The sequence below is a fragment of the Octopus bimaculoides genome, chromosome 2 (assembly GCF_046866305.1).
Source record: "Octopus bimaculoides isolate indiv1 chromosome 2, ASM4686630v1, whole genome shotgun sequence".
NCBI classification, from domain to species: domain Eukaryota; kingdom Metazoa; phylum Mollusca; class Cephalopoda; order Octopoda; family Octopodidae; genus Octopus; species Octopus bimaculoides.
Window position 1 is genome coordinate 61,324,308 of NC_142929.1, and position 11,924 is coordinate 61,336,231.

Genomic DNA, 11,924 nt, shown 5'->3' on the forward strand with positions numbered 1-11,924 from the left:
GCACCTGAACATCTACCACATACAAAAACTAACTTCCTAGTTAACCTGCCTTTGATATTGCTGCACCTCTTATGTGTCCATAGCTTGCACTGGGTACGTCTTATAGAGTTACTACACACATACATATACATATGTAAATATATATATAAATAAGTATATCATCATCATCATCATCATCGTTTAACGTCCGCTTTCCATGCTAGCATGGGTTGGACGATTTGACTGAGGACTGGTGAAACCGGATGGCAACACCAGGCTCCAGTCTGATTTGGCAGAGTTTCTACAGCTGGATGCCCTTCCTAACGCCAACCACTCAGAGAGTGTAGTGGGTGCTTTTACGTGTCACCCGCACGAAAACGGCCACGCTCGAAATGGTGTCTTTTATGTGCCACCCGCACAAGCCAGTCCAGGGGCACTGGCAACGATCTCGCTCGAAAATCCTACAGGAGCCAGTCAGGCGGTACTGGCAACGGCCACGCTCAAAATGGTGCATCTCATGTGCCACCCACACAAGAACCAGTCCAGGGGCACTGGCAACGATCTTACTTGGCTTGCCGGGTCTTCTCACGCACAGCCCATTTCCAAAGGTCTCGGTCCGTAGTCATCGCCTCGGTGAGGCCCAATGTACGAAGGTCTTGCCTCACCACCTCAGCCCAGGTCTTCCTGGGCCTACCTCTTCCACGGGTTCCCTCAACTGTTAGGGTGTGGCACTTTTTCACGCAGCTATCCTCCTCCATTCTCACCACATGTCCATACCAGCGCAATCGTCTCTCTTGCACGCCACAACTGATGCTTCTAATGTTCAGCTTTTCTCTCAAGATACTTACACTCTGACGGGTATTCACATTGACATTACACATCCAACGGAGCATACTGGCTTCATTCCTTGCGAGCTTACGTATGTCCTCAGCAGTTACAGCCCATGTTTCACTGCCATGTAGCATGGTTGTTCGTACGCATGCGTCATACAGTCTGCCTTTTACTCTGAGTGAGAGTCCCTTTGTCGCCAGCAGGGGTAAGAGCTCTCTAAACTTTGCCCAGGCTATTCTTATTCTAGCAGCTACACTTTCAGCGCACCCACCCCCACTACTAACTTGGTCGCCCAGATAGCGGAAGCTATCGACTACCTCTAGTTTTTCACCCTGGAATGAGATAGAAGTTGTTTCCTGTTTGTTTGCAGTCTTTATTGCACCTGAACATCTGCCACAAACAAAAACTAACTTGCTAGTTAACCTGCCTTTGATGTTGCTGCACCTCTTATGTGTCCATAGCTTGCACCGGGTACATCTTATAGAGTTACTACCTACTCCTTTTCTACATACTGAGCAGGGCCATCTACCTGAAGGGGTTTGTGTTTTATCTACCTTCCTACTTATTAGGATTTTGGTTTTAGCTAGGTTGACTCTAAGGCCCTTCAATTCTAGACCTTGCTTCCACACCTGAAACTTCTCCTCTAGTTCTGATAGTGACTCCGCAATTAGGGCAAGGTCATCAGCATAGAGGAGCTCCCAGGGGCAACCTGTCTTGAACTCCTCTGTGATTGCCTGGAGGACTATGGTAAATAATAGGGGGCTGAGGACGGAACCTTGGTGGACCCCTACCTCTACCCGGAATTCATTGCTGTACTCATTTCCAACCCTCACCTTACTGGCCGCATCTCTGTACATGGCTCGCACAGCTCTCACTAGCCATTCTTCTATCCCAAGTTTCCTCATTGACCACCAGATAAGGGATCGGGGGACCCTGTCAAAGGCTTTCTCCATGTCAACGAAAGCCAGGTACAGAGGTTTATCCTTGGCTAGGTATTTCTCTTGCAACTGTCTCACTAGAAATAAGGCATCAGTAGTGCTTTTACCTGGCACGAACCCAAACTGCATCTCATCTAAATTGATTCGCTCCCTAATTAGTTGGGCTATGACCCTCTCTGTAACTTTCATAACCTGATCTAACAGCTTGATGCCTCTGTAATTATTTGTATCTAAAGCGTCCCCTTTACCTTTGTAGCAGTTGACTATGATGCTGCTACACCAGTCATAGGGTATGACTCCTTCGTGTATCACCTGGTTCGTAATACGGGTGACTAGGCTATAGCCAACACTGCCAGATATTTTGAGCATCTCTGCAGTGATTCCTGATGGGCCGGGGGCTTTCCCGGTCTTCATACTCTTAATTGCTTTATCTACCCTGGTACTATCAACTCGGATAGCTGGTCCCTCTATTGGGTCGACATAAGGCAGGCTCTCTTTCTCCCATTCATTCTCTTTATTAAGCAATCTATCGTAGTGGCATCTCCAGACCTCTTTCTTTGCATCCTCATTTAATGCAAGCGTACCATCATCCATGCGAACACATTTCTCTCCTACAACATCACTATTCTCTCTCCTACACTGTCTTGCAACCCGAAATACCTCGAGTCTTTGGTCCTCACGGCGCAGAACATTGGCAAATCTTTCCTTATCTGCTTCCCCTCTGGCTAAATAAACCTGTCGCCTAGCCTCCCTTCTGGCACATTGTATATATTATGATTTACTGATATATATATGTATGTATATATATATATATATATATATATATATATATATATATATATATATATATATATATATATATACACACATACATATATATATGTAAATATATGAGAGATATTTGGTTACTATTTCTTGCAGATCATACATCAATGTTGTTTCAGATACAGCTCATTGTTTTTGAGTCAGTACAATACTGACCAAGAAGTATGTGGTTCATGTTATGCTTTTGTCTCATAACTCTGAAGGTAGGAGTCACTTATTTCTTATTTCTTTATTGCCCACAAGGGGCTAAACATAGAGGGGACAAAACAAGGACAGACAAAGGGATTAAGTCGATTACATCGACCCCAGTGCGTAACTGGTACTTAATTTATCCACCCTGAAAAGATGAAAGGCAAAGTCAACCTTGACGAAATTTGAACTCAGAACGTAACAGCAGACGAAATACTGCATTTCCTCCGGCATGCTAACGTCTCTGCCAGCTCGCCGTCTTATTCCTGTCACTTATTTCTGTGTCATTACTGCACACTTATATTGTTCACCACTATAGGTATTGAACATAGCATGACTGAATAGTTAGAAAGTTTTCTTTGCAGCCACAAGGACCCAAGTTCAATCTCATTTTGGATGTCTTTAGCTATAATTTTAGATCAAACCTAATCCTTGCAAGGATTTGGCAAGTGGTATCCATGGATTTTTCTTCTCCAACATTTTTAACCACATGGGTTTTGCCTCTCCAACTTTGTCATACATTGTGTTATAAGGATATATATGTCTGTGGAATATTCAGTCAGTTATATACCAATTCAAGGGACATACAATTCAGTTAGTTGATCAGACAATGATCAAACAACTGAATATTTGTCATCAAAACTTACAGTGATCCATTTTATATAAAGGTAGTGATACTGTTGTAAAACTAACAAGCATTTCAATAGGTTCTCATTTTGAGCTCATTTCTTTCTGTTGTAAAAGTGGAATGTCTTAGAGGTTAAAGTCTAAACTTGCAGAAATACCTGCTGCAGATATTTTATTGTGTATTTGGGCATTACATGTAATTGTCTGTGAATTAGTTCTCTTGCCTTTTGGAAATAAGAGTATTGCTGAATATAGATTGGTCTGCCTAGGAAAGAGGTTTATCTTATCCTTCATTTTATGTCAAGAAACCAACATTGAATACCAACCCATAAATACTACATGAAGTTTAGGAGACATCTACTTCAAAGTATTTTCCCTTCTGATTGTGCTCCATCAACCCATTATGAGTTGTGATTGTATCACAACAAAATCAGTAGAAATATTATTAACCAAATTGTGAGATCAATTAATAAACATTTTGAATGAAAACTGATAGATTTCTGCTTTAAATTCACACAATTTGCAAAAACATTTTAAGCTGATTGTCTGATTACTTTCTCTATTTAATCTCCATTGTCTCTTAAAAACCGCTATAAGTCATGGAACGGTCGGAACACTGGATTATAGCATAGCAGTTATTCATGAAAAGAAAATTGGAATTTTTTGAAAATGGCTGCTGTATTAAATAAATAGGTAATTCCTATGGCAGCTGATAATTACTATAATGAACATCCACTTTAAAATTTGCAAGAATTTTTTTTCATTTAGAAATCTAATTTTCTTTATTTTTATGCAACTCAAATTACAGAAAGCAATCCATTAGAGAATTTTACATAGCAGCCCAAATTGCAAACAATGTTAGCAGATGGTGACTCAGTTTTATTCATACAACTGATATTGTGATAGTCTTCTTCATTGTATAGCACATTGTCATATATATTTTATGTGGCAAGAAATCCTCCATACTAATTATTTTATGTCAAAATGGATCAGGTGTTTATATTTTCACTATAACTTAAGCTCTTATTTCATTTTTATATAACCATGGTTATTATTAAAAAAGATCTCTTTATAGGAATAGATTTTAAAATTACAACTTTCCCTAAGGCAGAAAGCTATCAGAATTGTTAGCATGTTGGGTGAAAGGCTTACCGGCATTTTGTCCGTCTCCATGATCTGAGTTCAAATTCTACCTAGATTGACTTTGCCTTTCATCCTTTCGAGGTTGATAAAATAAGTATCAGTTTAATACTGAGGTTGATGTAATCAGTTTACATGCTTCCCCGAAATTACTGATCTTGTCCCAAAATTTGATATCAATATAACAACTGTCCCTGAAATAGTTATAAGGAATTCTACATCTTTAAGAAAATCTAGTTACGAGATTTTTACTAATAAATGTGTTAAGAAATATATGTTTAATTATAAAAACAGAATAATCACAGGCTTTTACATTATATTTCTATATCCCTTTACATGGAATTTATGGAATTTACATCTTGATTATATATGTATATATGTTTCATGCAAAAGAATAGAGATTTGTTCTGTATAATATATATATTATACGGAGAGAGACAGACAGACAGACAGAAAGACAGACAGACCGACATACAGACAGACCAACATACAGACAGACCGACATACTGACAGACATGTAATTATTGATCACTACAGTTGTTTTGACCTATCTAGCATCAATCCCTCAAAGGTGGGATATTGAACATCTGGTTTAGGTGTATCTGTTGGTGCAGATGTGTCTCCTCAGATGATTACAAGATGTATCACATTAAAATAATGACTGTTCCACAAGACTTCTTCTCGGTATGTGTATAAAATGCAGCAAATTAAGGGATACAGCTTCATCATTATAGAAAATCAATTAAAAATATCAGATATAAAAGGAAACAAATAAACAATTCAGTGAAAAAAGTATTAGATATAACTGTTAGTAGATATGGATGTACAAATGTCATAGCTTTCGTTGTCTGGCACACATATACTCATTCGTACAAACTTACATTGAATGAATATCTTCTACTATAGCCTCAGGCTAATCAAAGCCTTGTGATTGGATTTGGTAGATGGAAACTGAAAGAAACCTGGTATGTATATATATATATATATACATACATATATCATCATCATCATCATCATCATCGTTTAACGTCCGCTTTCCATGCTAGCATGGGTTGGACGATTTGACTGAAGACTGGTGGACCAGGTGGCTACACCAGGCTCCAATCTGATTTGGCAGAGCTTCTATAGCTGGATGCCGTTCCTAACGCCAACCACTCCGAGAGTGTAGTGGGTGCTTTTACGAGCCACCGGCACGAAGGCCAGTCAAGAGATACGGGCAATGGCCACGCTCGAAATGGTGTATTTTATGTGCCACCTGCACAGGAGCCAGTCCAGCGGCACTGGCAACGAACTCGCTCGAATGTCTTTTCATGTGCCACTGGCACAAGTGTCAAGAAGGCGATGTTGGTAACGGTCACGCTCAAACGGTGCTATTTACGTGCCACCAGCACGAAAGCCAGACAGCTGGTGCTCTGGCAATGATCACGCTCGGAAGGTGCTCTTAGTGATTTACTGGTACAGGTGCCATCACGATTTCGCTTTCACTTTCGCGCATACTTACATACACACACACACACGTCAGTTTCTGTCTACCAAATCCACTCATATATATGTATATATTTATGCATGTGTGTCTTTGTGTTTGTGTTTGACCCCACATCACTGCTTGACAACCGATGTTGGTGTGTTTACATCCTTGTAACTTAGCAGTTTGGTAAAAGAGAACCAGTAGAATAAGTACTAGGCTTAAGAAATAAGTCCTGGGGTCGATTTGTTTGACTGAAACCCTTCGAGGTGGTGGTCCAGCATGGCCGTAGTCAAATGACTGCAAGTAAAAGAATAAAAGAATTGCAGTTAAAACATTCATTATTATTTCTAGTTACTAAAGACAGTTACCAATCTTACCTTGTTTTTACCATCACAATTCTGGAAGACAATGATTATTACTCAAGTTCTGCTATTGTAAACATTACTGCTGCTGTTGCTACTCTTATTGTTACTACTACTACTGCTACTGCTGCTGCTGCTGCTACTATACCTACTACTGCTACTACTACTAATTTATCCAAAAAATCTTTGTTGTAATCTATATTCACTATTAAGAGGATATTTTTACTGTTTTTGCTTTGTTTTTGTAATTTTTATTTATTTATTTATTTATTTATTTATTTTGGTTTCGTGTGTTTTATTTAGAGCATTGCTCAATTCATTTGAGGTAACGATGAAGAGAAAACAACCTGGAGATAGATGTCATATCCTCCTTAGTTCAAGCTAACATTAGATATTCTGCAGTTTTCAGACACAGACATAGCTGTAATGAATCCATTTTCCCATGAAAATTGTGAATATATTTCAGGTCAGCTTGCCAAGGATGGCTTGCATGAGTCAAGCTAATAATACCATGAAACCAAGACACCTATCAGACACTGAAAAAAAATCTAGTCTGGTGTAAAGCTGTTCTGTATACATTCTAAGTTGGAACTGCTTTTAGTGTGCTTTTCTTTAAGTATTTATTACTAGATCTCTAAAACCATTCTTTTAGTATGACTCTAAACGTGATTCAATTTAGGGAAACCTTTATGCATATAACTTAACTCATGTATATATGTATGTAAATGTATATATATGTATGTATGTACATGTGTGTATGTATATATACATATGTATATGTATATGTATATATATATATATATATATATATATATATATATATATATATATATATATATATATATATATATGTATGTATATATATATATATATATATATATATATATATATATATATGTATGTATGTATGTATGTATGTATGTATGTATTCATATAGGTTTATGTTTGTATATGTATATTATATATGTCAGTGAATCAGTTTACATATCTGTGTTTAATTATACGTGGTTGCAGGCTATACATAGATACATTATTTTTATATTTTGATCCAAGAATGAAGAGTTGTGTCTATGGAGGATTTTGGTGCAGAAAGTAAGATGAGCAAGTGAGATTATATAATTAATGTTTCCTTTAAACTATTGGAGATTAATACTTGATGAAAAAAATAGAAAAATTAAAAAAGTAATATATAATAAAAAAAGAAATATTAGTTTTGGGCAAATATCTTCATTTTAATATTTAATGCAAAACTTAGGAAGGACATGTGTAATATGAGACAGAAAATGGATCTTAAAATAAATTGACATAAGTAAGGAAAACATGAAAGTGAACAGTTCAAAGAATATATACTATTTAAGTTTAAAAATAAATGCAAAAACACGATACAGCTTGAAATTGCACCAAAAACTGAAAGTCAACCAAGGAAATAGCTTTTTATAGATCATAGTATAAGATACTAAGGGATTAAGTAGAAAGTAAGATCCTTAGGATATGAAAAGACATTCATTACTTGTTTGTTATTCAGAAGTTTCACTATAATTACAGCAGAAAAAAAGGAGATTGTTTGGCTCCAGACCATCCCTTGACAAGACCCATGATCAAAGCCTTTCCAATCATGATCATTCTGTTTTTGTTCTTTGTTTTTATCTGTGTCTGTTTTTTTTTTTTTTTTTTTTTAATTTCCATGAATATGTCAGGCTACATTTAAAGACATAACAGCAAAATATGATTCAGTAGTGACTTAGCTGCTATTTTTAACAAAGTGAGCAATCATGCAGAGGCTGTTCACAAGAAAATCATTCTAAAAAAGAATCTGAAAAGGTTGAGGCAGAATTTTTACAATTTCTATGAATATTCTAAAACAGTTTTTCAACCCTTATCAGTTTTAGACATGGACTAGAAATGAAACTTACAACTATTCAGGACGTTTGGATATGTTCCTCCGTTATCATCCTGTAGTTGTACAGACAATTTAGTTCAACATAGTAGCATAAGTACAGGAACAAATTTGTTTAGTGGGTGCAAACCCAAGTCCAAAATTTTTTACAAAGTCAATTTTTTCAATCTTACTATCAAAACAAACACCCCATCACTATGTTCTGAGTCCAAATTCCACCGAGGTCAACTCTGCCTTTTTTTTCAGGGTCGATAAATTAAGTACCAGTTGAGTACTGGGGTCGATGTCATTGATTTAATCCCTCCCACAAAATTTCAGGCCTTGTGCCTATAGTAGAAAGGATTATATTTGTACAGCAATCAAATCAGATAAATCCAATAATGGAAGAGTAATGTTTCAAATCAATCTAAAAATGTTTCTTTGCTCATTCGCTTTGGTGATGAAAATTTTCAGAATGTTCAAAGCATTTTCATTGCTCTTCAAAAATTTTAGGGAGTGCACTTGCACCCACTGCACACCCTGTTACCAAGTCTATGTATGGTGGTGATGTTGTTATTGTTGTTTAACCTCAACTGAGCCTTGATTAAACAGGTAATCAAACAATGACCATATACAAATATCACAGACTGTGTTATCTTCATCTATGAGGCTAATATGATATAACCTTGCCATATCTTATGTCAAGTTTTATGCACATAGTATTTTACCCCTGATTATTCTACCTCAGTTTATATCAACTCTCTATACCAGGCAAAGCAACCTTAGACACATCACAATTCTGGTGACAAAATACAAACTTGTCAGTCTCACAGCTCATTGGCTAGAATTTTATCTATTTAGCTATCCATGCTCTCACTAAGTAAGGTATTGTGGCATGAAATAATGCTTAAGAAAATAAATATTGCTTAAAACACAATAAAATTAAACTAGAGTAGCTCATTTAAGTTTTTATTGATTTGAGGAGGCATAAAAATAAAAACAATTTCTACTCAGTCAACAGATCTGAAGTAAAATCACCACTTTGGAATTTAAATCAATTACAGATCCTCTAATGGGGCAGTGGTATATACTTCAGAGTATTAGAGAGAGAAAGAGACAAAGTGAAATTCCAATTTGAAATAAATTTCAATTTCAGGTAAAACTTCTTCATAACTGTAGGCAGAATTCAATTTTCTCTCTCAGTAATTTAAATGGTGAGTGATGTAGTGTAAAAGTTGTTAGATAAGTTTTTAACTCACTGTCAATTTAAAGTTGAAACCATTTTTACTTGACTTATATTGTGATTAGAATGTCACAGGAAAGAATTACAAGACAGATTCTTCAAGCCAAACCAAACAGCAGGAGACCGAGGTACAGACCAAGAATGAAATGGGTAGTCATGCTTGGAAATTCAGCCAAAAAGTCTAATAATAGTTCTCCTATGGAAGAGGTGCCTGAGGACTCTCTCACCATGACCCTCCCTGGAATAGTGAGCAAAGACAACAAATAGATAGATAGATAGAAAGACAGACAGACGGTCAGGTAGGCAGGCAGGTAGGCAGACAGACAGACAGACAGACAGACAGACAGACAGACAGACAGACAGACAGATAGATAGATACATTTCTTTTATTAGCCACACAGGGCTCAACGAAGATGGGACAAATACAATGTAGAGCTTTTCTTTTTGGGAGGGGGAAGGAAGGAAAAAAAAAAAAAAAAAAAAAAAAAAATTGGTGGTGTCGATCAAAAGGGATCGTAGGAAGGGAAAAAGGGGCAGTTCGATCAAAAGGGATCGAAAAAAAAGAAAAGGAAAGGCCGATCAATAGGGATCGTGTATCACACAGTAATGTTCTCGTGTAAAAAGAGGGGAGGACAGTTTAGGTTTAGCCGTGGAAGGAAAAGCCTACGGAAAAGACCACGGTAACCTTGGTCAATATTCTCATTGAAGAAACTATAACAGTAAGTGACTCTCTTTTGCCTTTTTGTTTTATTTTTTTTTTTCTGTTCATAGGGTTATGCTCAAGATGGCTCCGTCGTTCACACGTGCCATCCTTGCTACATTCACCCATCTTTTTTTGAAGCATTCACTAGACAAGACTTCCCTTTCTACTCTCAACTTCCTCTTCAGGTGATACTTGAAGAAGTTGATGAGAGATTGCCCAGAGAGGAAAGTCTTTGTCTCTAGACCTTTCAGACGCGTCCACCATACACATTCTTTCGCCATAGCCACAAGTACGATGAAAATAGCTCTTCCTTCCCGTTTAAAGGAAGGAGGCGCGACAATATTCACGATAGACTCGGCTGATAGACCGACTCGTCCCACACGCGATAGCAGTTGTTCGACGTAAGCCCACAGCTCGGAAATGGTGGGACACTGTACGAGTGCGTGCAGAACGGTTTCGTCGCTCTGCCGGCATCTCGGACAGGTCGGCCCCGTGTTTCTCGAGCCATGCCTGTAGAGCTTATCCCGAACGGGTAGTGCTTCTCGATAGCACTGCCAGGCCAGGGATCTCTGGAAGTTGTCCATAGGTCCCGGCCCGAAGGTCGTCTTAAACAGGCGGGTCAGGTATTCCTCGTCGACGCCCAGGTTCGCCCCGAGATCGTCGTCGTACCTTCCCTCCACTAATCCACTATAGAATGCGTTAGTTGTGATGCAGTCGCTCAAGGTTGACCCGGGTTGTTGGAGTTGCCGAAGAGCAGCGCGACACTCGCGGTGCCATTCGCCCTTCCTCGGCCTCTTCTTGATCCATGACTGCAGTTCGGTCATGGAGACGAGCTGCGGGAAAGCGCGCCGCACAAACGGTGACCACACCTGTTCACCGCTGTCTACGTAGAGCCGGAGATGTCGCAGTCTCAGCGCGTGTCTGCGCATCATCAACCACGGCATGCCCAGTCCTCCTTTTAACGGGTGTTGGCAGCAAACGGATCGCCTAACCATCGGAACGCTTCCTTTCCACAAGAAGCGGAAGAGGATGCGCTCCAGTTTGGTGATGGTTGGGTCGGGACAAGGAACGACGGTCAGGCGGTAGTAGATGACGGACGCGATGTACGTGTTCGCCACCTCCGCCCGACCTTTCAGGGAAAGCTTCCTCTCGGCCCATTGCCGGGCTAGAGTGGCCACTCTTCTCGTTATCTCGTCCCAGTTCTTCTCCGTTTGGAGGTCTGGACCAAACCAGACCCCGAGCATCTCAACCGGACCGTCAGTCCAACGTCCCACGACGGAGGCGCTACTTGACGGCATGGGGTTGCTTCTCCAGGTGCCGAGCCGCAAGCCCACTGACTTATCCCGGTTGATTTTCGCTCCCGTTACCGCTTCGTAGTCTCTCAGTGTCTCGCCGACAAGCTCGATGTGCTTTTGGCTAGACACTATGACGGTGACGTCGTCCGCGTATGCCGACACGCTCGTCCCGCATCCCAACTCTCGCGGGATGCCCCTCAGCGTCGCCAGCTTCCGCAGTAGTGGCTCGAGAGTCAACACGTACAGAAGCGACGAGAGGGGGCATCCCTGACGGACCGAACGTGCAATGTCGAAGGGTCTTGATAGATGCCCATTGACGCGAACTACCGAACGGATGCCTCTGTACAAGGCAGCCATCCAGCCGCGGAAAATGGGACCGAAGCCGGCTGCTATGAGGACAGCCTCCAAGTATTGATGGTCTACCCTATCGAAAGCTTTCGATTGATCT